We start from the raw sequence: 26335 nt of genomic DNA, 5'->3' as shown, positions 1-26335 counted from the left end.
ACTTTTGGTGTTAAACAGTTTCCGCGGTCACCTTAGCGATAAGGTGAAGGAACAGCTGCGCCCTGTCGGCACAGACATGGCCGTCATTCCGGCCGGTCTCACTGGAATGCTGCAGCCTTTGGACGTCAGCGTTAATCGACCTTTTAAGGTTGAATTCCGAAGGCTCTACACTGAATGGATGGCAAGCGGCAGCCACGAGCAGACGCCGACCGGACGGCTGAAGAGGGCACCGCTTGCGACTGTCCTTGGTTGGATACTGTCGGCGTAGAGCTCAGTGTCGACGGACGTTGTGACCCGAAGCTTTAAGGTCACCGGTATATCCAACACCTTGGATGGCGCTGAAGACGACTGCTTGTGGGAGGATGGTGCTCCGCAACACACCATCTCGGACACCGAGTCTGAGGACTCGGTGAGCGACGATGATTAAGCACATATGCTCTACGCTGCAATAAACGTTCTTCATTTGCTAGCTGGTACTTTTTTTTTTCTTTAAAAAAATATTGCACGATGCGTGTATGGGCCACACCCTCAAAATTGGGCCTCGTTTCTTGAAAAAGAAGTGCGGCCCTTACACACTTTTATACGGTATTGTGGCGGGCTTTCGCAAGGCCGGCTTCATCCTCTGCGCGGCCGATGGCGATGTTGGAGAGTCCGATTCCAATGAGTCGGAGGACAACAGTGATGTGCCAGCAGTACTACGACCAGAAGTAACTGCATTGTTTGTGAGTGACTCAGAGAAAGACGACTTCGATGGTTTTGATTTAAACGCCACGAGCTACCAGAATATTAAAAATACTTCTGAAAGTATTCTGAAGTTTCTATGTACGTTGGCAGGCACCCACATGTGTGTCTGCTAGAAACGTGCCGAGCACATAAAAATGTCTGGTGGAAATGCCCTTTACACAAGCCCAACGATACAAAATGAGTTGATTGCGATAATCGGCAAGCAAATACAAGACGGAATCGTTAAAGCTGTGAACAAGTCTGGATTTTTCTCTGTTCTCACCGATGGCACAACTGATGGCACCCAAACTGAGCAGTTCTCCCTCTGTAGTACGGTATGTGGAGCATGAAACGATGAACATTAAAGAAGATTTTCTCACTTTTGTGCCAGTTTCAGATCTCAGCGGATCAGGTCATGGCGGAAACGTTAAAAAGCTGAGCTTGTTCGCCTCGGTTTAGACCTTAACCCCCGAATGCAGAGATGTTACTTGGCTCGTGCCTTCAACTTGACTTGAGCAAGTCGGCCCGAAGCAAGCAGCGGACTTGAAAACGCCCAAGTCGGCCTTCGCGTTTCATAGACGTTAGGCTGTCTTGCTTGGTCAAGTCAAGAACGAGCTTCAATGCAGAAACACGCTGCTCGCCTGGTACCAAGGTTAATAATGAAGTTGTTGGCGTAAGGCACGTGTTACAGCAAGGAAAGTTCGTATATTTGAAAAGAACTATCACATCGAAGTGCTACAAGCATATTTTTGTCACTTTACTGTTACCAAGCGGCACGTGGTTCCAGCCGCCGCAGCGATGCGCAGTGTTGCTTGTGTAAACCGTCCGTTGCCCGCTGGTTTCAGTGGCCGCCCAAGTGCGGCGCGTTACCCCAAGCTTGCTTGTTTTGGTCTGCGCACTAATAGAATTTCCCATAAAGATGCGAAACAAGGCATGGTTTGCATCGTGTCTTTTCGTCGTTTTTTTTCCTTATCGAATGCGGAGTATACATGCGCTGCCCTGGCTCGCAAGTTTTAAGCGAGGTATCGCGAATTTTCAAGGTACTAGCCTTTCTATTCGCCTATGGACATGCTTGTAGCGAGCTAGGTCGCAGTTATATATGAATAAATAAAAAATGCAACAAGTTCTGGAAACAAAGTGTATAAAGCCCTTGTTCAGGCCCATGTGGGTGCCGCCACCCAACAAAAGAAGCTAAAGAATAGAAGTGGAAATGCTAATTATTTGTCTACTTTTGTTGAACATCTGATTCTTGGTAAACAAGACAAGAGGCGGGGGTCGGGATCATGGGCTGCAGCGGAATTTTGCCTTGCGGGGTGCAGCAATGCCGCGCTGCATGTTCGTGAGGGGAGGGGGGGGGAATGCACATGGTCAGGATATGTTATCTGCTGGAAGCTTTGTCACGAACAACGAAAAAGACACAGGCCTGCCATGTGCATCCTGCGAGGTGAACGAAGAGCTCATCCACGTATTTGTAAGAGAGCACCTGTTTGTAACACAAAGCTACGAGGAAGTCCCAAGAAAAGCTTCGCGTTGTCACCAAAACATTTGTGCTGTTCCGTGGATTAAACCCGCACTAGGGGAAGCTTTTTTTTTTTCTGAGAAAAGCTTAAGGAATTTTTCATATCGTTGTGCTGCAAACTGATGCCTGTCAAGTTTCTCAATCCCACACAGCTGCACCGAACGAGACAAAAATGACATAAAATGTTGTGTACTATGAAAACATTTTTCGGCTCACGCTACGTCCCCCACGTCACTTTTCGAAGCGAAGTCGTCGAATCAAGGAGAAAGAACCATTCGCTGAGATGTCAACAAGGCACGTTGTGGTCCCAAGAGACACCTCAGCGCAAGGCGGCCCCGCACTTCACCGAGAACGAAAAAAGTGTGCTGATCGATCTTGTGAGGCAGTTCAGGCACATTATCGAGTGGGAAAAAAACTGATGTTGCGTCAGTGACAAAAAAAAAATGAAACGTGGAAAGAAATAGCCAAGCGCTACAACGCCAACCACAGGATTACCAGGCGCCACCACCTGCAGCTCAAGAAATGCTGGAACAACCTCAAGCAGAAATGGAAAGAGGAAGCTGCAAGAGAAAAGCGAGAGTGCCACAAAACTGGTAAGAACAACATTTTTTTGCATGACTGGTTCACTTGAGCTATTATTCTTGTGACCTTCCACATGTTTTGTATTCGGGAGATGAGTGATTGGGGAGCGTAAATACACCGGGGCTATTAATGCGCACGTGTGTGCAGTCGACACATCCTGTAACGCCAGGGAATTCGGCCACTTCATAAAAGTCCCGCATAACTTTAGGAAATCCCGCCAGCTGCGGGAAGCGCACCAGCATCGAGTACAAGTGCTTTGCGTAGGGTCACTTTTCCGACTGCGCGGCACACTGTCGACTGCAGAATGCGGACGAGATCTCCGGTGACTGTCTGGATTGTGCCAGCAGCGTAAAACCTGAGCGCCATCAGTAGCTGCAACATGGGAGGCACAGGCTGTCCTCGGTTGTCCCCGCTTTCTTGGAGCGGCAACATAGCCAGAAGCTGCCACACGGCGTTCTTAGTGAACCTGTAGCGAGCGTGGAATTGTTCTTAGTCGTGCAGCTCCATCGGGTTTCCTCGGTCATGTAAGGCGGGTCGCGGAATCTTCATCAGGCAATGTATACCTCAGAAAATGCTACGTCCATAGCGTGGCAAGCAAATTCAAAAGCGGACAACCTATCACGCGACGTCCATTCGAGAGGTGGCCATGTTGGAATAACGCATCAAGACTGTTTCAAGCTAGCCCCGCAGCAGACTTGAAACTCGTCCTGACTTCGACCGAGCCAAGTCGTCCTGCAAGTTGTCCGCAAGTTCGAGAACGATTTATGGCGAGCGGCAAAGCTGTCTTGAGTCAAGTACGAGTCAAGTACGAGACAAGTAACATCTCTGCATTCGGGGGTAATTGTATGAGAGGTCAAGGCTACGATGGAGCCGCTGTCACGAGTGGTTCATTTCGTGGAGTTCAGGCTCTCATAAATACTGTGAGACCAGGTGGCTTGAACGTCACGAAGCCGTAACTGTCTTCAGTGAAGCGTTGCCTGACATCGTCGAGTCGCAGAAAGAACTCATGGAGAGCGAAACTGGGAGAAATGCGACTGCTTCCGCGCTTCACAGTCGTCTGTGCAGCTTGTGGGAGAGCACACGCGCCCATTTCCTTTCCTTAAGGCTGGCGCGATCGCGAACTGATGGTGGTAGCCAAGGGACCACTAGGAGAGGAGCACCGTCGCCCTTTCTTGCCGGACAACCCCTTCTTCCCCGTCACTCCGCGCGCCAATCCTCGCTTCCCGGCTCGCGGGAAAGGGAACTCGCCCTGCGAGGGAAACAACCGTCGTGGTGGGGAGGGAGACGGGAGGTGAATAAAACAACAGGGCATACGAGCAGACGGTCTCTCGTGCCCTGCTGACCTGCGAAGTAACACCTCACCGCCCCGAGACCCGCCAGCCGATCATCGACCGAAGGTGTAAGCGTTACCCTTTGTTTTCTACGAGAGCGGACTATCCCTCTACGCGACATTTACGCGTTATTGCTAACGTAGCAATAAAGTGTTGTTTGTTGATCTAGCCTGTTGCCTTATTCGCCCGAACCCGACGTAGCTGCGATGACGCGCGCTACAGGAAGGGGACGTTGACACGGTACGACTATTTGCGGCTGGGACCGGAGCTAGGCTTCTGCACCAGCCGTGCGTAGAGCGGACCCCCTCATCTGGCGCCCAACGTGGGGCCCGAACCCACGACCCTGAGATTAAGAGTCTCATGCTCTACCGACTGAGCGAACAGATGGACCAAGATGGAAGCTTCAGTAGCCGCCGGGACGTCTCAGAGAGACCACCTCCCCGCGGCGAGCCCCCACACCCTCCATCGTCGTCGTGGCCCCAGCGCGCCCAGACATCGCAGCAGACGCCGTTGCGGAGGACCCCCCGCAGGCGACAACGCCGCCCGTACGCCCCGCCACTTGACCGCCGCTACCCGGCTGCCCTTTCTCCTCAATCACCAGCCCAGCCGAGAGAGCCGGCCGCCTCGCCTCAGAGCCGCTACCGGGATGTGGCCACCTGGACGAGCCAGGATGGAGTGGACCCCCCGGTGGCGTTCGTCTCATCGAGGCCCTGGCGCCGGCAGGAGAGGGCCCGCGTTGGGACGCCTCCGGCCCGCCTGTACCGCCTTTTCCAGGGCAGGACGGTGGCGGACGCGGACCGGAGGGCGAACGGGGCCTGCCTCCCGGTGCCCGCAGGAACGCGGCTATGTCCGTGCGGCGCCGTAATGGTGCACGAGTCTCATGCGCAGAGTAAGCTGCACCGGCGCCGCACGGGACACACCCTGCCACCGAGCCGCGACGCCTCTGAGGAACGCCCCAGCGAGGCGGCCAGGGCCATGCTCGCGCGGGCGGCCCGGGAGGCGGACTTCGCTCAGTGGCTACTAACTATAGCCACTGGCCATGCGGCCAGAGCGGGTCCGCCTGAGGGTCTGCCGGCTGAGGCCGGGACGACGGAGGCCGGGGCGGCGGCGGCGACGGAGGCCAGGACGGCGGCGGCAGCGGCAACGGCGGAGGACACGACCGTGGCTGCGCTGGGGGCTGCGGCGACACCACTGGGGGCACCGGCGGCACCCACGGCAGAGCCGCCAGGGCAGGAGGGAATGGACGTAGACCACGCCCTCCTTGCCTTCCTCGATGACGAATAAAAAAAAACATTTTTTTTTATTGTTCTCATGGTTCAGTCTCTGTCGTCCGAGGGCTTTCTTAAGGGGAGGAGGATGTGGGAGAGCACACGCGCCCATTTCCTTTCCTTAAGGCTGGCGCGATCGCGAACTGACGGTGGTAGCCAAGGGACCACTAGGAGAGGAGCACCGTCACCCTTTCCTGCCGGACAACCCCTTCTTCCCCGTCACTCCGCGCGCCAATCCTCGCTTCCCGGCTCGCGGGAAAGGGAACTCGCCCTGCAAGGGAAACAACCCTCGTGGTGGGGAGGGAGACAGGAGGTGAATAAAACAACCGGGCATACGAGCAGACGGTCTCTCGTGCCCTGCTGACCTGCGAAGTAACACCTCACCGCCCCGAGACCCGCCAGCCGATCATCGACCGAAGGTGTAAGTGTTACCCTTTGTTTTCTACGAGAGCGGACTATCCCTCTACGCGACATTTACGCGTTATTGCTAACGTAGCAATAAAGTGTTTGTTGATCTAGCCTGTTGCCTTATTCGCCCGAACCCGTCGTAGCTGCGATGACGCGCGCTACGGGAAGGGGACGTTGACACGGTACGACTATTTGCGGCTGGGACCGGAGCTAGGCTTCCGCACCAGCCGTGCGTAGAGCGGACCCCCTCAAGCTTGAACTTTCTCCTCTCTCTCGCAGTGAGTGAAAGGTTTCTCAGTGTAACGCTTCGTCTGTCTCAGTACCTGCAAGGCAATTTCGTGGACATCAGCGTCGCCCTCGAGCATATAGACTTGGTGCTGAAACAGCTTGGCAACATCAGAGAAGATGCTCATGACCAGTTCAAGAAGATTTTTGAATCATGTGAAGGAGCGGCGAAAGGATTCGATGTTCAGCCAGAGATTCCAAGAAAAGTCGGTTCTCAGAAGTACAGAGAGAACCACGATTCCTCTTCTCCTGAAGAATATTACAGACGTGCATGCTTCATTCCGTATTTGGACGATCTGCGGGCTGCATTGACGGAGCGCTTCACCGGTCACAGAGCGACGTTGTACAGTCTTCAACTCATGCTCCCGAATTACGCCGCTGACAGCAGCTTTGAGTCACTACAGCAGGCAGCAGAGTTCTACATGGCGGACATGGAACCGAAAAATCTCAGAGTGATCAAAGGAGAGTGGGAGATATGGAAGCAAAAATGGGAAGCAACACCTCCGGAAGAGATGCCGAGGCATGCGACTCAGGCCCTCAAGCACTGTAACACCAACCTGTTTCCCAACATCAGCACTCTGCTCAAGATACTTGCCACGCTTCCCGTCACCACAGCTGCAGCTGAGAGAAGCTTTTCGACGCTGAAGCGCCTCAAAACCTACCTTCGCAACAGCTCTGTTGAGGAACAGTTGAATGGGTTGGCTCTGATGTCACTCTACAGAGAGTCCGTTGACGTGAGCAACGTAATCGCAACGTTTACAAAGAAGGCACGGAGACTTGTCTTTTAGGCTTCCGTACTTAAGGAGCCAGTACAAAGAACTTTGAAGCAAACAGACGCACAGCACCGCGGACTTGTGGCACCTGTCGAGATCACTGCCGACCGTTCCACGCCAGACGCCGGGTTAAGCTATTATTGAGTGTGCCACAATAAAACGAACATTTCTATTCTCCGTCTTTTAAATGTTGGCTCTGAGTTTCTTTTTTCATGGAATTATTCAGACGAATTGTCCGCATAAAATATTATACTACTATGAAGATTCATCTAAAAACAAATTTCGAAACTATCAATAAATAGTATTTGGAAGGTCAGATAGCTTACATACTGCCATTTTTACCGAAAATACTATATAATGAAAATATGTGTTTTCTCAAATAGTCAAGAACTTCACCCCTTCCCCCCCCCCCCCCCCCCCCCCCCCCCCGAAAAAAATTCCTGGCTACGGGCCTGGTGCAGAGGCAGTGGCCCCCTCAAGCATGCATTTTCACAGTGCATTCTCACGACACCATACTTTAAAATCGGTGGCCAGATGGGCAGGTGTGTTTTATACACCAGTGCAACTTGTATAACTCATTTTTTGGAAAAACTGCCATTTTGTGGGGGGTGCGACTTATAAACAAGAAAACACAATACTTTGAGGGTCAGTTTCTGTGCGGGGGTGCTGACACCGTAAAGAAAAGTGTAATTAGGCCTACTGACAACTCACCTACAGCAAGTAAAACTTGTTTTTGCTTCCAACGCCCCATGTGTCGCAACCACCTGACGGGCGTGCTTGCGAGAAGGCAAGCAAAGGGAACTGTCAAGTTTTTGCCAATGAAGAATTGACATGTGCGCAAGTTGGGACTGGTTATGCATCTTTGAAATGGGCAGTGCAAAAACAAGGACACCAGAAAAAGTACAACACACCACAGAGCACCTTCTCACAACTAACTGTGAGAGTTGTGAGAAGGCGCTCTGTGGTGTGCTGTACTTTCTCTGGTGTCTTTGTTTTTGCACTGCCCATTTCAAAGTTTTGCCAATGAAGCAGTTCAGTAGGATTATTCTGAAAGCAACTGGCTTTACTCGGAGGAAACAGCATTCTTCAACCATAGTGAAGCACCATATGAAAGCGGTCGGAAACGCGAAGAAACTTTAAAACACTCAGTCGTGAGCTCCGAGAGCAGTGCTACGGAGACCTGGCACCCTTTGACCCAGATGGCGGGGAACAAAGGTCGCCCGTAAATCGGCTCACTTTTCTGCTTACAGTAGTGATAGCAAAGAGCACGCAAGTCAACACTCCCTTGAAGTGCAGTTGCATGCAGTAGCTGAGGTGATCCCACTGTAGACATGAGTACTGCTTCCAGGTCACAATACCCCAATTGCGTTTTTTTAAATAAAGCAGTTCTCCCTTATCACAGCACAGTCACACCCAAGTAGAATGAAGGTAGAAGCATAAAATGGCTAAGGAAAAATATGCATTCCAGGCTGATGTACTTCGTTGTTGTATGCATGCATGTTTCGTAAAAGTACCAGTTGACGTTGCATGCCTGGACCTTACTGCAGAAGTGGCCTTTGATTGTTAAAATCAGCTGTCTAGAGCACAAATGGTTCTTTGATGCAGTCATCCAAGTAAGCTATATTGTGTGAAGTCTTGGTGATTATCCATGAAGCAGGCTTGCATTGTGTTGCTTTCCCATACCTCACACGTGTATAAACACTGTGCACCTTCATTTTCCCGCAGAACAAGTGGACGCCATTGTCATTACCATTGGATCGCAAATGACAGGAGCCATGACCACGAGACCGTCGGTGCATCGGAGAAAAGTTCCTGCTTGGTGGTGTGTGTACCACTTTCACACCCCTACAGCTGCATTTTTATTGTGCTTCCGTACAAAACTGGTATGTCAAACCCCTACACCAGATGCAGGATCTTTTTAACCTAAATACTTATGAGAGCATTTCTGTTTGTCCTATATGTGCATCGCTATGTTGGCCCATTGTTAGCATTCAACACGCCAGTGTACGGTTCATGCACAATGTAGAGCACAAGCGGTTTTTTTAACCTTCATTCATTTTCTGTAATGTATCATGTATGAGTATGTTGGTGTCTCTGCAAAGCTGCCCTTTTGCGAGACAGCATTGTGCCTCTGTGTAGAAAAATTACACCATCTCCCACAAAAGGGAACCATGTGTGGATGTGAAGCAGCGGGGAGATGGTTCGCTCGAGAAACCAGATGGTCACTAATACTTGCATTTTCCACTGCTTATTCTCAGTAAAGCCTTTCCCTTACTTGCACTGCCTCTAATTTATGAGCATTAGACAAGCAATATTAAATGTATTGCACTGATGTTTCAGCTGATGTTACCACTTGCTAAATTTAGGTCACATTTTCGTTAATGTCTCGTAATTTTGCAACTGTTAAGCCCCTAAGCCTGGACGACAGGGCAGCCATCTTGGAAGGCAGAATGGGCCAAGCACAGAATGAAAGCATTATACGACTCACAGCATCAGTTTTCAAGTTGGTGCTGCGGTGCCGAAAGCTTGATGGCATCGTGAAGGACATCGTGTATCCTCGGCAGGTAAGCACCGAAGCGATGCACTATGGCAAAAATCATGAGGACAATGCTGTTCAAGCTTGTGAGCAAGTAATGGCACGTAGGGACAGATCTGTGGCTTGCGCATACACAGGGCTTCATGTGCATCCCCAATATCCATTCATTGCCGCTTCTCCTGACAGAATGGTGTTTGAAGGTAGTAACACTGGCCTTTTGGGAGTTAAGTGTCATGAAGATTCTGAAACTGGCAAGCAGTTTGTATGCCGTCTACCCGTCCCGTGTTAATTCACTGTTAATTATATTTAAAAATGGGGCATTTGTAGCTGGAAGCTTTGCCTGCACACAGCTAGCAGCATCATTTGCAGCCAATGCCACAGCATTACTCGTGCCTGTCCGTAGTTCACTGGAGTGCGTCGTTGTCTCCCACACTGCCTCTTTCTCTGTTCTTGCCTTTCTTTCTTTACTCCACATTAGAGTAGCAGGGCAGAGACAGAGCACCTCTGGTCAACCATTATTATACTCCAGGTGCGGTTTCCGTAATAAATTAAGAGGAAATTGGCCTCTTGGAACTTTCGAAAGGAAAGTGTAGTGCTTGAATTTCACTATGTTAAGTGTGTTTTGTCATTCTTTGCACCTTATTATGTTAAACTTGCGGTTTTACTTTTTCATAGGGTGATCGCCTCGCCTGTTAGCTCAGAACGCCCAAAGAATGGAGCTGAGACAGCGATTCGCTTGCCTGTTAGCTCAGAAAGTCCAAAGAATGAAGTCGAGACCAGGTTCACCAGAAAGTTCATTGTATGTATTCTCTCGTTTTTTCTTTGAAATAATTTTTGCTATTGCTGCGCCCTTACTGTGTTTTACATCTGTTAGCCAGAGATACCTTAACATTCAATAGTGCTATAATTCCTTGTTATAAAAATCTATGGTAACGCTTTAACTGCTAAAACTAACTATCTGTTCTTGTCTACCGTGTAGTGCATGGGCAGCAACACATGGACGTACACTGAAAATGACGTACTAATTCTTTTAATGGGTCAGCAGCATATGCTTCAGCATCTGCGTTATCATACGTCAACAATTTTTGTCAGTAGGTGTAGACTATTTAAATCCAATGAAATAATCTTTTTCCTGCCTGAATGTTATGCCAGTACTCTTTTTTAAGCCTGGGACCATGTTTTCTTGATTTATGATTTAATCTTGAGGTTTTTCATTTTGCTCAGCCTGCCTAATGCAAGAACCTTTTTTGTTGTTAAAAATAGCTTGCTGACATTATGCAGCCGTTCCACTTGGTTAAAGGATAGCCCAACAGAGAAAAAATCTTGCTAACTCATGTTTCTCTCCTGATATTTTTTGTTCATCAGGATTGAGCACAAAAGGAAGCTTCGCCTGCCATCTCGCAGTTCCAGCTCTCGGAGTTTCAAGAGGACCGCTCGGATTGATAGAGGTCCGGTGGCAGTGTTGAAGCTTCCTCAAGAGGAAAGCCCTCCTGAAGTGCCGCAGAGAAAAATCTTGCTAACTCATGTTGCTCTCCTGTTATTTTTTCTTCATCAGGATTGAGCGCAGAAGGAAGCGCCTGCCATCTCGCAGTTCCAGCTCAATATACTTCAGCAAATAAAGGTATGCTTCTGCAGCTTGATTTTAATGCTGTTTTTCCTGTTCATTCGTTAATTCGGATATTTTTTCCGGTCCCGTGAAATCCGAATTAACGAGCTTTTACTGTACTTGCATTTTCCACTGCTTATTCTCAGTAAAGCCTTTCCCTTACTTGCACTGCCTCTAATTTATGAGCATTAGACAAGCAATATTAAATGTATTGCACTGATGTTTCAGCTGATGTTAGCCCTTGCTAAATTTATATCACATTTTCATTAATGTCTCGTAATTTTTACAACTGTTCGGCCCCTAAGCCTGGACCACAGGGCAGCCATCTTGGAAGGCAGAATGGGCCAAGCACAGAATGAACGCATTGGACGACTCACAGCATCAGTTTTCAAGTGGGTGCTGCGGTGCCGAAAGCTTGATGGCATCGTGAAGGACATCGTGTATCCTCGGCAGGTAAGCACCGAAGCGATGCACTATGGCAAAAATCATGAGGACAATGCTGTTCAAGCTTGTGAGCAAGTAATGGCACGTAGGGACAGATCTGTGGCTTGCGCACACACAGAGCTTCATGTGCATCCCCAATATCCATTCATTGCCGCTTCTCCCGATAGAATGGTGTTTGAAGGTAGCAACACTGGCCTTATGGGAGTTAAGTGTCATGAAGATTCTGAAACTGGCAAGCAGTTTGTATGCCGTCTAACCGTCCCTTGTTAATTCACTGTTAATTATATTTAAAAATGGGGCATTTGTAGCCGGAAGCTTTGCCTGCACACAACTAGCAGCATCATTTGCAGTCTATACGACAGCATTACTCGTGCCTGTCCGTAGTTCCCTGGAGTGCGTCGTTGTCTCCCACACTGCCTCTTTCTCTGTTCTTGCCTTTCTTTCTTTACTCCACATTAGAGTAGCAGGGAAGAGACAGAGCACCTCTGGTCAACAACCATTATTATACTCCAGGTGTGGTTTCCGTAATAGATTAAGAGGAAACTGGCCACTTGGAACTTTCAAAAGGAAAGTGTAGTGCTTGAATTTCACTAAGTTAAGTGTGTTTTGTCATTCTTTGCACCTTCACATGTTAAACTTGCGGTTTTACTTTTTCATAGGGTGATCGTCTCGCCTGTTAGCTCAGAAGGTCCAAAGAATGGAGCTGAGACCAGGTTCACCAGAAAGTTCATTGTATGTATTCTCTCGTTTTTTCTTTGAAATAATTTTGCTATTGCTGCGGCCCTTACTGTGTTTTACATGTGTTAGCCAGAGATACCTTAACATTCAATAGTGCTATACCGTATGTACTCGTGTAAGGGCCGCACCCCTACTTTGGAGGGGGAATTTCGAAAAAAAAATTCAAAAAGTCCCGCGAGAAAAGTGCAGTTAGTAAATTGCAGCTAAGATGGCGCTGCCAGCTTTTCCGCTTCCGCCGACCTTCGACGGCGCCATTATTGCATTGTGTGGCGCATCGTTGGCATCGTGTGGGTAGCTTGGCAGTGTTTCTTCAGATCGGTGTTGTCGGTGTCACTTTGTCTGTAGTAGTGAGCCCTGTTTAAGACATCGCAGGTGAGGGACGATGGGCCGGCACTTGAGATCTTTCACTGTAGCCTTTAAACTGCAAGTGATTGAATATGCCGAGGAGCATGGCAAGCGAGAAGCTGGACGCAAATTTGACGTCAATGAGAAGCGCATGCATTACTGGATGAAACAGATAGATGCCCTCGCCGCTACCAACAGGAGCCGAAAGGCATTTCGCGGAAAGAAGTGCAAGTACCCGGAACTCGAAGGCGAACTTGTCAAATATGTCATCGACACTCGAAGGGACGGCTACGCCATCTCAACTGACATGATCCGCGTGAAAGCCCTGGCCATCGCTCGCCACATGGAAAGTACCCCAGGCACAATTCAAGGCAAGTCGGGGGTGGGCTACGTGGTTTATGAACCGTAACCAGCTCTCCATCCGCCGCCGAACAACGCTTTGTCAAAGGCTTCCAAGCGAGTACGAAAGCCATGTGATTAAGTTCCGTCGCTTTGTAAATGGTCTCAGGAGGGAGCATGAATACGACCTCTCCCAAATTGGGAATGCGGACCAGACTCCTGTGTGGTTCGATGCACCAGAAAGCACCGCAGTGGATTTAAAAGGTGCGAAAAGTGTGTCTGTGCACACGACCGGCGCAGAACGTCAAAGATGCATTGTGATGCTGTGCATCACGGCAGACGGCAGAAAACTTCCGCCGTACGTCATATTCAAGCGAAAGACTCTCCCTAAAGAGAAGTTCCCTCAGGGAATCATCGTACGTGCCCAGAAAAAGGGTTGGATGTCCGAGGAACTCGTCGTAGATTGGATGAAGACCATCTGGGCAAACAGACCTGGAGGCCTGTTACAACGGAAAGCCCTCCTTGTTCTGGACAGTTTCAGGGGCCACTTGACAGACCGCGTCAAGAACCGACTTGCCACGACTCGTACGGACTTGGCCGTTATTCCTGGAGGACTGACGAGTGTGCTGCAGCCGCTCGACAGTCTGCAGTTAATCGTCCGTTTAAATCGGAATTTCGCCGATGCTACTCGGAATGGATGGCTGGAGGCCATCATGAGAAGACCCCTACAGGACGGCTGAAGCAGGCATCGCTACAACAAGTGTGTGCGTGGATTTTGAGTGCGTGGCGTGCCGTGTCATTTGAAACAGTCGCGAAAAGCTTCAAGGTGACTGGAATTTCAAACTGCACGAGCGGCGCTGAGGATGAACGACTCTGGGAGGACGCCGACGCCGAGGCGAGCTCTTCCGAGAACGAGGACAGCGATAGCGAAATGGAATCATAATAAAAACATTCCTGGAATGTCATTTGCAACTCTCTTACACTCTGCTACTGTAGCGGAAACAGTACAGACCTTTGGTGAGCTGTCATCAGCCTGATTCGTGTAAGGGCCGCACCAAGCAAAAATTTCGAAAAAAAAAGTGCGGCCCTTACACTGAGTATATACGGTGATTCCTTTTTATAAAAATCTATGGTAACGCTTTAACTGCTAAAACTATCTGTTCTTGTTTACCGTGTAGTGCATGGGCAGCAACAGGTGGACGTACATTGAAAATGACATAATTCTTTTAATGGGTCAGCAGCATATGCTTCAGCATCTGCGTTATCGTACGTCAACAATTTTTGTCAGTAGATGTAGACTATTTAAATCCGATGAAATCATCTTTTTCCTCCCTGAATGTTATATGCCAGTACTCTTTTTTAAGCCTGGGACCATGTTTTCTTGATTTATGATTTAATCTTGAGCTTTTTCATTTTGCTCAGCCTGCCTAATGCAAGAACCTTTTTTGTTGTTAAAAATAACTTGCTGACATTATGCAGCCGTTCCACTTGCTTAAAGGATAGCCCAACAGAGAAAAAATCTTGCTAAGTCATGTTGCTCTCCTGTTATTTTTTTCATCATCAGGATTGAGCGCACAAGGAAGCGCCTGCCATCTCGCAGTTCCAGCTCTCAGAGTTCCAAGAGAACCGCTCGGCTTGACAGAGGTCCGGTGGCAGTGTTGAAGCTTCCTCAAGAGGAAAGCCCTCCTGAAGTGCCACAGAGAAAAAATCTTGCTAACTCATGTTGCTCTCCTGTTATTTTTTCTTCATCAGGATTGAGTGCAGAAGGAAGCGCCTGCCATCTCGCAGTTCCAGCTCTCGGAGTTCCAAGAGAACCGCTCGGCTTGACAGAGGTCCTGCGGCAGTGTTGAAGCTCCCTCAAGAGGAAAGCCCTCCTGAAGTGCCTCAAAGTAGGACAGAGCTGACGACCAAGACGGGTGGAGAGGAGGACGAGGACACCCAACCAGCAACATGACCTCCGAGATACGCGCTGCCGAGAGGGTGTCCCCGTACGTTGCTGGTGGCGGGAAATGACAAATTACCCAAATGGAGCCCCGCGGGCTATTCAAACTAATCCGGTAGAACTTGCATTGAAAATCACGGGACTGCTCAGATTCTTCGAATTAACCGAAACTTTGATTTAACCGAGATCGAATTATCAAGGTTTTATTGTATATTGGGGCAAAGAAGTTTAGAGAAACATGTATGTAGGTACAGTTACAAAGAGCTCTTTATTTTCCCCACATACTCTTTCTTCAAAAAAAGCTCTTCTCCAAGTCCTTCATTGAAGCCCACTGATCTTGAGAACGATTGCCGTGTAATCGTTGGATGATACCTTATCTATTTTGAACACTACACAGTGACAGTACGAAGGAAAAGGTGGACGTGGTGCTTTACCACATGTTAGCATCGGTAAGTAAAAGCGTGTTAATTCGAACTCGTTGAGCGCTACAAAATTGTTTGAATTAAGCGGAGTTCGAATTAGCGGGCAGGCACTAGAATGAGTGGACATCACACCACACTGCGCGGGCAGAACCCAAAGAAGCCACCTCTGGAAACTAGGCGCCACTACTCGTCTGTGGCTGGTGATTTCGTAAATTAAGTTCATGGAGCTTAAACAGCGAAAAGAATTAATTGATCGGTCAATGATACGCCAGAAAAAAGCACCAACATGCATTCATGTGAGCAGGGAGCCTTAAAGGGGCCCTGCAACACCTTTCCAAGTTATAATGGAATAGTCTCATTATTGACGTATGACGCTTCATGAGTCATGTGCCGCAAAATTTTTCGAATCCGTTAAATCTAAATGGTGTTGCAAAATTATATAAATCACGTTACGCAGCTTCCTCCCTCCGCTCAATGCAGCCAGCGTGCAGAAAGCTACGCAGGGCGTGGAGGGAGGGAGTGCGGAGGTGCGAGACTCCGCCCAAGAGGTATGTCGGAATTTCTTTCTTCATTTTTTCGTCTCTCACGTCTGGGCGCAACCACGTGGTCTGTGGCACCACATCCGGTCGGCTTGCGTGGTCCTCGTCAAGCGGAGCCCATCGCACCGTGTATCGCGCGCACCGCCCTACTGCGGTATCCTGCATTTGCTCAAAAACTGCGAGTCGGTTTGGTAATGTTGGGTGTGCACCTTGAACTGCCGTAGTGTTTTCATCGCTCTGCCAACCATGGACGCAAACCTGTGCGCACGTTTGGAATGAATGACAGATGAGTTGAGTTTTGACTGATACTCCGATACACTGCCTCGTAAGACGGCACTTGAATAGTATTCAACACGGCAACGTTGCATGCATTCTTCTCCCAGTGGGGGTACTGGATTGACAGCATTTTAGCCCGTGGGTGGGCACTTCGATGCTGTTTTTTCTTCGAATGCGGGTACACAGCGAGTGTGGCATGACAACAAAGAACCAAAGACTAGAAGAAATGATTGTGGGGCATCGGGCCAGCGCGGACCCATCCCCCGGCTGTCTGCAGCTACCGTGAAATGCGAGTCTGCTTGGTTGCTGCATCACGGTTACTCGGGAACGTGAGACTACGGGGAGGAGATGCCAAGGTACGGCTCGATGACATACTGAACAGACAGTGAACAGGACTCTCCCCATACAGTGAACACGGGTATCCTAAACTAGCCGGCGCCAGCACTGTTGTCGGAGAAATCCTGCACCCCTGCCTTGGTCAGTCGTGAGAACGTGCCAACAATGAAGTTCCCAAATGAACAGGCAACACTCGAATGGCTGCCACTCTCGACGGCAACCGGCGATGGTCAAAAACACAGAAATATTCACGATTTCGGCACTGCGCATGGTGAAGAGCAACCACGAGCAGACAAGCTGTCGGTGAGACCGGAAGTGCTAATACCATATTTACGCGATTCTAAGCACCCCCCCTGTTTTCACTATAAATATTTTGGAAAAAAGTTTGCTTGCGAATCTAAGCACCCCTCTTTCTTTTTCTTTTTTTCCCTTTCTGCAAACACGGCGCAGTCAGGGCCGCCAAGCGCGCCCTCTCGTCACTAACCTCGGAAGTCGCACTGTCGTTTGTTGCTAGGTTCACACAAGAGATGGCGGCACAAGATTCGGCAGCCAATCCAATTCACAAGTCCGGAGAGGTTGCGCTGGCTTCGCGGTGGCGGGTGGCGTGCGCACGTTTCTTTGTCAGTTGTTCGATAGCCCTGACATCGGCCAAAATGAGTACAAAGAGGGCATCCTACAACTTGAAGTTTAAGCGAGTTGCGATCGTGTTTGCCGAGGACAATGGCAACCACAGTGCTGCTGCAGAATTTGGCGTGGACCGAGCCTGTATCATCAGGTGGAGGAAGCAGCGGGACCGGATTCTCATCGGCGCCGCGACTCGCAAGAAATTCACGCGACCGCGCAAGGGCCGACAGCCTGAACTCGAAGAGGAAGTCTGCGAGTTTGTTCGCAGCGAAAGAAACAGGGGCTTCGCTGTCACTGCCGATGCCCTACAGACAAAGGCGATGGAGATCGCGAGGTCATCAGCACGAGCTGATGACCTCGCGATCGCACGAGTCATCAGCACGAGCTGAATACGCAGCGCAGCTGCGCGAGAGGCTAGCGGAAGTTTTACGTAAATCACGCAGTAATCTCGGCACTGCTAGGGCACAACAGAAGGCGCAGTACGACCGCTCGCATCGGAACGTACACTACGAAGTGGGCGATCTGGTGCTGCGACGCCATCATGTTCTTAGCGACGCTAGCAAACAGTTTGCAGCCTCGCTGGCACCGAAATGGTCCGGGCCGTACCGAGTGCGAGAGAAGGTTTCCTCGCTGGTTTATTGGCTCGCGAACATGAAAGGCAAACCGAGCGGCGGACCAGTGCACGTATGCGACCTGAAACGCTACGTGTCACGGGAGGAGCATGGGGACGACTATCAGTCCCCCTCCGAGCCGCAGGCGGCGGCTGAGAACGCTCGAAACCGAGTGAAGAGCCCCGAGCCGCGGTACTTTTTGCGAAACAGGCGGAGACAACTCTGCATGGTAGGCCGCGTTTGATATGTTCTACGCGGGGTGCAACGAATCACGCGCAACATGATCTGCGAGTGTTAATCCTTTTCTGTGTCGACTTTCACCGAACAGATGGACCGACATGGAAGCTTCAATAGCCGCCGGGACGTCTCAGAGAGACCACCTCCCCACGGCGAGCCCCCACTTCCTCCATCGTCGTCGCAGCCCCAGCACGCCCAGGCATCGCAGCAGATGCCATTGCGGAGGACCCCCGGCAGACGACAACACCGCCCGTACACCCCGCCACTTTGCCCTTTCTCCTCAACCACCAGCCCAGCCGAGAGAGCCAGCCGCCTCGCCTCAGAGCTGCTACCGGGATGTGGCCACCTGGACGAGCCAGGATGGAGTGGACCCCCCGGTGGCGTACGTCTCGTCGAGGCCCTGGCGCCGGCAGGAGAGGGCCCGCGTTGGGACGCCTCCGGCCCGCCTGTACCGCCCTTTCCAGGGCAGGTCGGTGGCGGACGCGGACCGGAGGGCGAACGGGGCCTGCCTCCCGGTGCCCGCAGGAACGCGGCTATGTCCGTGCGGCGCCGTAATGGTGCACGATTCTCCTGTGCAGAGTAAGCTGCACCGGCGCCGCATGGGACACACCCTGCCACCGAGCCGCGACGCCTCCGAGGAACGCCCCAGCGAGGCGGCCAGGGCCATGCTGGCACGGGCGGCCCGGGAGGCGGACTTTGCTCAGTGGCTACTAACTATAGCCACTGGCCATGCGGCGAGAGCGGGTCCGCCGGAGGGGCTGCCGGCGGAGGCCGGGATGGCAGCGGCAGTGGCGACGGAGGCCGGGACGGCAGCGGCAACGGCAACGACGGAGGACTCGACCGTGGCTGCACTAGGTGCTGCGGCAACACCACTGGGGGCACCGGCGGCACCCACGGCAGAGCCGCCAGGGCAGGAGGGCATGGACGTGGACCACGCCCTCCTTGCCTTCCTCGATGACGAATAAAAAAAAAACATTTTTTTTATTGTTCTCATGGTTCAGTCTCTGTCGTCCGAGGGCTTTCTTAAGGGAGGAGGATGTGGGAGAGCACGCGCGCCCATTTCCTTTCCTTAAGGCTGGCGCGATCGCGAACTGACGGCAGGAGCCAAGGGACCACTAGGAGAGGAGCACCGTCGCCCTTTCCGGACAACCGCTTCTTTCCCGCCACTCCTCGCGCCAATCCTCGCATGCCGGCTCGCGGGAAAGGGAACTCACCCTGCGAGGGAAACAACTCTCGCGGTGGGGAGGGACACGGAAGGTGAATAAAACAACTGGAGCAGACGGGCAGACGGTCTCGTGTGCCCTGCTGACCTGCGAGGTAACACCTCGCCGCCCCGAGACCCGCCAGCCGATCATCGATCGAAGGTGTAAGCGTTACCCTTTGTTTTCTACGAGAGCGGACTATCCCTCTACGCGACATTTACGCATTATTGCTAGCGTAGCAATAAAGTGTTTGTTGTGCTAGCCTGTTGCCTTATTTGCCCGAACCCGTCGTAGCTGCGATGACGCGAGCTACGGGAAGGGGGCGCTGACACGCGCACGGTACGACTATTTGCGGCTGGGACCGGAGCTAGGCTGCATCAGCCGTGCATAGAGCGGACCCCTTCAGCATGAATTTCAATTTATTGTCTGCTGATGCTCATTTTTAATTAATTATTTATTATTCAGTGTTTATTTCATTGAGCTATACCTGTCTTTCTTTTTTTTTTCACTGTTCACTCACATTCTGCATCAGAACACTTGTCCTTGTGTCTTTTTATCTGGTTGTTGTATTTTGTTTTTGATGTAACCGCTATAAATATATATGGATATTTATGTCTTTATACTCAAACGCAACTGTGTGAAAAAGAATGTTAATAAACTGGGACTGAAGCCCCGAATCTCCTACACCTTTGTTCCGTGCGCGCTATATATCCCGCTTGTATGTGCTGTTCAGATGAAGATAACCTGGCAGCATACTCCGAAGATCTGTTTTCTTTTTTTCCTTCGTTTACAATTTATCGGAGCCCTGTGTGACGAGCACAGCGAGTTTGTACTGTTACCACAAAGCTTGGTTTCAACGAGAGACACCTGAGAGCGCGGACTCAGACGCGTAAATGCCGCGCGCCAGCGAGCGGTTGCGCCCTCTACCGGCTGTATCGAACACTCTTTCAGCCTGGCCGGCTCGCTCACGACACTAGGAAAACCTTTCTAGCCACTATACTACCAGCGCACAGAGCCCTAATCCAATCCAGGCCAAGCCACAAGTGAAGTTCGCGTACCGAGCGCAGTGTTTAGTGTTATGTTGAATTCTAATGGCGGAGTCGGAGCAAGCTTTTCTGCTCCTTTTGGAGCAACGGTGTTCCAATGGCAGAGTGAGGGCGGGAGTCAAGCGTTCCAATGGGAGAGTCGGAGTGGATTCAGAGCAGGAGTCACTCCGTGGAGCAGGAAAAGTTGCTCCGCCAAAATCGGCGCTGTCGACCGAAACTCAGCCTGACGTACTTCCTTTAAGGGGGGACATGGGTTGTGGATACCAAAAATCATCAAAGAAAAAAGTGTTTTTTTAATTATATTATTAACATCTACAGCTATTATTTCGCATGTAAAGCCTAAGAGAAGTCTTATAAGATCAGTATTTCATCTGCAGTTTAGATCTGTGCAACGAGTACGAGCTGAATGTTAAATGTTTTTGGGTCATTTATTTAGCTTGTCGGAGTGATATCTCATGATCTAGAACAGCTAGAGCTGTAATTACTTTTTTAACATAAAGCCCAAGCTGTGTATCACAAAGTGCTGAGAGCAGAATTCTAATTTTCTGCTCATAGATTTTTTTAAATTGATTTTGTTTTTTCTTTACAGTAGTCATGGTATAAACACTGAATTTCGATCATCTGCAGAATGACTAGTTATGATCCGATCTGAAAACTGTTTGCAGCGTTGCACTTATTGCATATAGTAGTATCTAGCTATCTGATAATATTCACTTTCTGCTGAATGGATTTTTTCCTGTTGTCTCCGGAAACAATAGAGAGGCAGTTTTGTGTATCTTGTAAACCAGTTTGCTTACAAGAAGAATTATTGTATATTTGAAATCAGCATGAAAAACCAAACAAGTCTACTAATTTCATCAGGTTTGGACATAAGATACAGAAAATATCTCTACACACCATGTCCCCCCTTAACACGTTTGCCTGCTTGGGGGCGCTGCAGTTGTCGCGTGTTTTGACAGTAATGGCGGACAACATGGGCGTCTGGGCAAATCGTGCGGCATTGCTTCCGCTGATCGATAGCGACAGCTCCGACTCAGAAAACTCCAGTTTCTGCACGAGCGATTCATCGGATAGTGACAGCGACGCTGAAACTGCCGCGTACGAGCGGGAATTCGACAGCGGAATTAGCAGAATGGAATAACTACACGCAAGGTATTCTGGGCAACTCAAGCACTTCCGCTTCTCTTGCTCCCATGCTTGCTCCAGCGGCACGGATTGTGTTCCAATCGCGGATTTGGAGACGTCGCTCTACGCCAGAGTCGAGAGCTCGCTCGCGGTGTCCATCGGCTGCTCCGGCTCTGCCACTGGAATTCAACATTAGTGTTCCGTTTCCATGTCGCGTGTGTAGTAGCGTCCATTCTGCAGCAACACAATGGGCCGATACGGAAGCTACACAGCTGCTTTCAAGTTAAAGGTCATCGATCATGCACTGGAAAACGGCAACAGGGCCGCCGGCAGGCACTTCGGCGTGGACGAGTTTTGTGTGCGCTACTGGCGACGGCAGCATGAACAGCTGAAAGCCACGAACAAGACACGCAAGGCCTTCCGTGGGCCTAGGACTGGGAACCCTGGAAACACTGCAGTCTCTTTTGATGGAAGCTGGCACACAAGAGGACACACCTCTCACATAGGAGTAGCCACCGTGATAGAGGTATTTTCAGGATATGTGCTCGACTATGTAGTGCTTTCTAATTTTTGCCTCGGCTGTGAGTGCGGCCCTAAACCCGAGAGCCCAGACTATGCTGAGTGGAAAGCCAGGCATTCATGCCAGAAAAACACCTCATGCAAGGCTGGCCAAATGGAAGTAGAGGCAGCAATGATTTTATTTCAGCGCTCACTTTCGCTTCATGGCCTCAAATATACCAGAATGCTTTGCAATAGTGACAGCCATTCGGTCGTACAGCGCTGTCAACGAAGCCAAAGTGTACGGCTTCATAAAAGTTGAAAAGGAAGACTGTGCAAACCATGTGCAGAAGCGCATGGGGACTGCGCTTCGTAACCTTGTACAGAAGCACAAAGGGGAGAACTGTGAACGCATCAGCGGCAAGGGCCGCGTCACGGGTGACCTCACCACAAAATTGACAAGCTATTATTATGGCTGGGCACTCAAATACCATTCTGGGAATGTGGATGAGATGCACAAGGCGGTCTGGGCTACGTATTACCATGTGACGTCCACTGAGGAGAAATCAGACCACAGCTTTTGTCCTCAGGGCCCCGAGTCTTGGTGCAAACATAATGCAGCCGTGGCAAGGAATGAGCCAATCCCCAAAAGCAAATACAACTTGCCAGAGGCTGTTAGCAATGCACTGCGTCCTGTTTATGAGCGCTTGTCTGACAAGAAGTTCCTACAGAGATGTACGAGAGGCAAGACGCAGAATGCGAATGAGGCATTACATTCAGTCATCTGGAGCCTGGCACAGAAGGACAAGAACGCGTCACTGTTTGCCATTGCTGTTATGCGATTCAAGCTTGGCAACAAGGAGTCTAGTTCCCTTATTTTGCGTGAACTGCAGCTAGATCAAACATGCAAAGGTAGCCATCGGGCAGTCGAGAAAGATCATCGCCGTGCAGTTGGTGCGGAGAGGAAGCATGCATCTTCGCCGGCGTTCCAGGCAGCCGCAAAGAAGAAGCACAAGCAAAAGCCTGCTTCAGATTACCATATTTACTCGCATAATCCTCCCACTCGCGTAATTCTCGCACCCCCCACATCGCCCAACAAAAATGCGATTTTTTTTTCCTCGCGTAATTATCGCACCCCGAAAAATCGCAGCATCAAATGTCGTCTGCTTCTTCCAGCCAATGATGATGATAGCGCGCGGCAGCCTAGCGCCATCTCTTACGCATCATGCATACTACCAGCGCACGGAGCCCTAATCCAATCCAGGCCAAGCCACAAGTGAAGTTCGCGTACCGAGCATCGTGTTTAGTGTTGGTGTTCCGTTTCCGTGTCGCGTGTGTAGTAGCGTCCATTCTGCAGCAACACAATGGGCCGATACGGAAGCTACACAGCTGCTTTCAAGTTAAAGGTCATCGATCATGCACTGGAAAACGGCAACAGGGCTGCCGGCAGGCACTTCGGCGTGGACGAGTTTTGTGTGCGCTACTGGTGACGGCAGCACGAACAGCTGAAAGCCACGAACAAGACACGCAAGGCATTCCGTGGGCCTAAGACTGGGAAATATCCACAGGTTGAGGCGGCACTGCTTGACTACATCAAGGGTCTCCGCGTGGACGGGTGTGCCGTTATTATTAAACATAATATGCTAAAAGCTTCCAAGCTACACGACTATAAACTGTCTCTTTATATGTATAAAAACAAGCTTCCAAAAGACTAAGAACACACCCGTCATGACTACAGCATACGCAACAGGCAATTACCAGTACCACATACTCGCACAAACTACGGTAGAGCCAGACTTGAATATTGCATACCAGCACTTTACAACTCCTTAAAAACCCATATTAATTTTAGTGCTCCATTCCGTGTGTTCAAATCAAATGTGCGTGATTATTTGATGAAGCCATAAATATTTTTCTTTGCTCAAAACTAAATAATATTTCATGTTCTGTGCGTCACACAGAAAGTGCTCTTATGTTCTATATATATATATATATAGGTACAGTCGCCGACCGTTTATTCGGACGCTGGAAATTCGGACATGCTCGTTTATTCAGACACCTTCGCGGCACCGCCACTCGTCCCATTGAAGTAGTGTAAACTCACGACCGAAAATTCGGACGCCCCATAGCCAGCCGTTCGATTTTTCGGAGTCCGGCTGGCTGATAGAGTGCGACGTTGAACGCCATAACAAGCTGTCAGCAATGTTTACAATATTTTTACTAAGTTGCCAGCACTGAAATGTTGCACTGGCTATAACTGGAGATCGTGCCAGTGTCAAAAATCGAGAAGTTACCGATCTCGAAGGCTATGTTTGTTGGCTACACGTAACGGTTGTCTTTTGGCTTTAGCCAGTCACGTATCCATTGAACGGCTACCACGGCCAAACAGCAGGCCAAGCCAAGCCAAGCCAAGCTTGGAATCGGCTCTGTGTGGCGTTTGATGTGAATGACAGTGCGTACGAGTACGACGTGGATCCTAATTCGGACAAAGAGAGTACGACAACAGATTACAGAAGCGCTGCAACATCAACTAGATAAACGTCATTTCCTTTTGGCGTGTGAGGGTTTGCGTTCTCAGATGTTTCTGTGGCTAGGCCTGATCTGCATCCCGAGCTTTGTGTCCTGCTCGTGCGAGGCCTCATCTGCTGAAATTGCTCCGACGCTGCCTGTTCCATGTGCGCCGTTGGAACTAAAGAAACGCGGCAACTACAAGGCCCTGACGATGGCGAAAAATGCGGCGATTATTCACCAGATGGAAGTTGCTTGGGAGTTTTCGCCGAGTTGGGCGATGAGATCATCCGTCAGCTACTCGAACCAGCGCATGTGGACAGTGACTGCCTGACGACGCACCTCCCACACCACAGCCATCAAATGCGGATTTAGCGTAGGCCGTTGCAGTGCTATTGCCGACCATCAGGGGTGGCCAAACATTGGCTGAAATACAGGCCGACTTGGTCGCGCGTAAGCGCACATGTGTACAGACGCGCACTAATAAGTTTTTTCCGGCCGCTGGGCCAATAAATGTGCTTTTTTCTGGTGAATCCTTTTTTTCGGACTCCCGATTATTCGGACTTTTCAGCGGTTCCCGCCAAGTCCGAATAAACGGTCGGCGACTGTATTTTTATATTTTCTTTTATTATGCTGTTTGTTTTGCTTACAAGTGTACATCTGTGTGAAATCCACTGCATGTGCTGCCCTCTGTAGGCCCCCAGGTCCCGTCAAGCTGTTTTGCATCGCTTTTTGCCTGAGGGACCCCCAACAAGTGCGTTGAAAATAAAGTGGATTCTGATTCTGATTGACTTGATCAGAAACCAGGCGCGCATAATTGCCCGGAAGGAGGGCATCCCGGCGCAAGATTTCCGCGCGAGCAACGGGTGCGCCACACGATTTATGCATCGAAGTGGATTGTCACTCAGGAGGCGGACGACCTTGTGTCAGCGGCTACCCTCGGCGTATGAAGACAAGATCGTCGATTTTCATCGATTCGTGATTAGGATCCGGGAGGAAAAAAACTTCCTGCTCTCGCAGATCGGAAACGCGGATCAAACGCCGCTCAACTTTGACATGCCTTCGAGCACAACTGTTGAACAAAAAGGTGTGCGGAGTGTGCACATCAGGACAACAGGTGCCGAGAAGCAGAGGTGCACCGTCATGCTCGCCATAACAGCGGATAGGCGGAAGCTGCCACCATTTGTTATTTTTAAACGGCACACCCTCCCAAAGGCCAAGTTCCTCTCTGGTATTCATGTACGAGCACAGGAAAAAGGTTGGATGACCGCTGACCTTATGGTCGATTGGGTAAAGACTGTCTGGGGACGCCGCCCAGGGGCACTTCTTTACCCATCGCTGCTGGTCGTCGACAGCTTCCGCGGTCACCTTGTCGACTCCGTTCGGACGAAGCTGAAGGAGCTGCGGACTGATCTCGCCATCATTCCAGGCGGTCTGACATCGACGCTGCAGCCTCTGGACGTATCCTTGAACAAACCGTTCAAGGATAATGTTCGGAGGCTGTATGCCGAATGGATGGCTGAAGGCGACCATGTCATGACTCCCGGGGGAAAGATAAAAAAAGCCGTCAGTGGAGCTCCTCTGTGCGTGGGTAATGGAGGCATGGGCCATGATTTCCCCAAAAATCATAGTCCGCAGTTTAAAAAAAACTGGAATTTCCAACGCCTTGGACGGGACGGAAGACGACGTGGTTCACGATGGCGATGGAGACAATGCTGAAGCTGGCGACGACTCTGATGACGCCGGTACGAGCAACGTCGACGGCAGTCTTGACTCTGACTCCGAGTAGTTCGGCGAAGAGACACTTTATTTGCTAGTGGCTTTAGTGTCTGCAAATAAACATTGATTTGTGTTAAACCTGTAGTTTTATTGTTAAGGTAAGTCTTGTATTAGCACTTTTCATAGCTTGTAGTTAGTTGCTGGCGGGAGAACCCCGATTTGCGGCCGCTTCGTTTTTTGTTTTTTTTTTTCTAGCGCTCTACGTTTTCGCGGAAAATTTTCCCCGCGTAATTCTCGCACCCCCGAACTTTCCATCGGTTTTCTGGAAAAAAAAGTGCGAGGATTATGCGAGT

At 50.2% G+C, this 26335-nt stretch overlaps 1 non-coding gene across 1 annotated transcript; it reads right to left on the bottom strand.

The window, feature by feature from the left end:
• Nucleotides 1-4469: 4469 nt before the first annotated feature.
• On the bottom strand, nucleotides 4470-4545 carry Trnak-cuu (transfer RNA lysine (anticodon CUU)). Its single transcript has one exon. It is a non-coding gene; the product is annotated as a tRNA-Lys (tRNA).
• Nucleotides 4546-26335: the final 21790 nt, after the last annotated feature.

The sequence above is a fragment of the Rhipicephalus sanguineus genome, chromosome 10 (assembly GCF_013339695.2).
Source record: "Rhipicephalus sanguineus isolate Rsan-2018 chromosome 10, BIME_Rsan_1.4, whole genome shotgun sequence".
Classification (NCBI taxonomy): Eukaryota; Metazoa; Arthropoda; class Arachnida; order Ixodida; family Ixodidae; genus Rhipicephalus; species Rhipicephalus sanguineus.
This window is presented reverse-complemented; position numbering and strand designations above follow the sequence as displayed.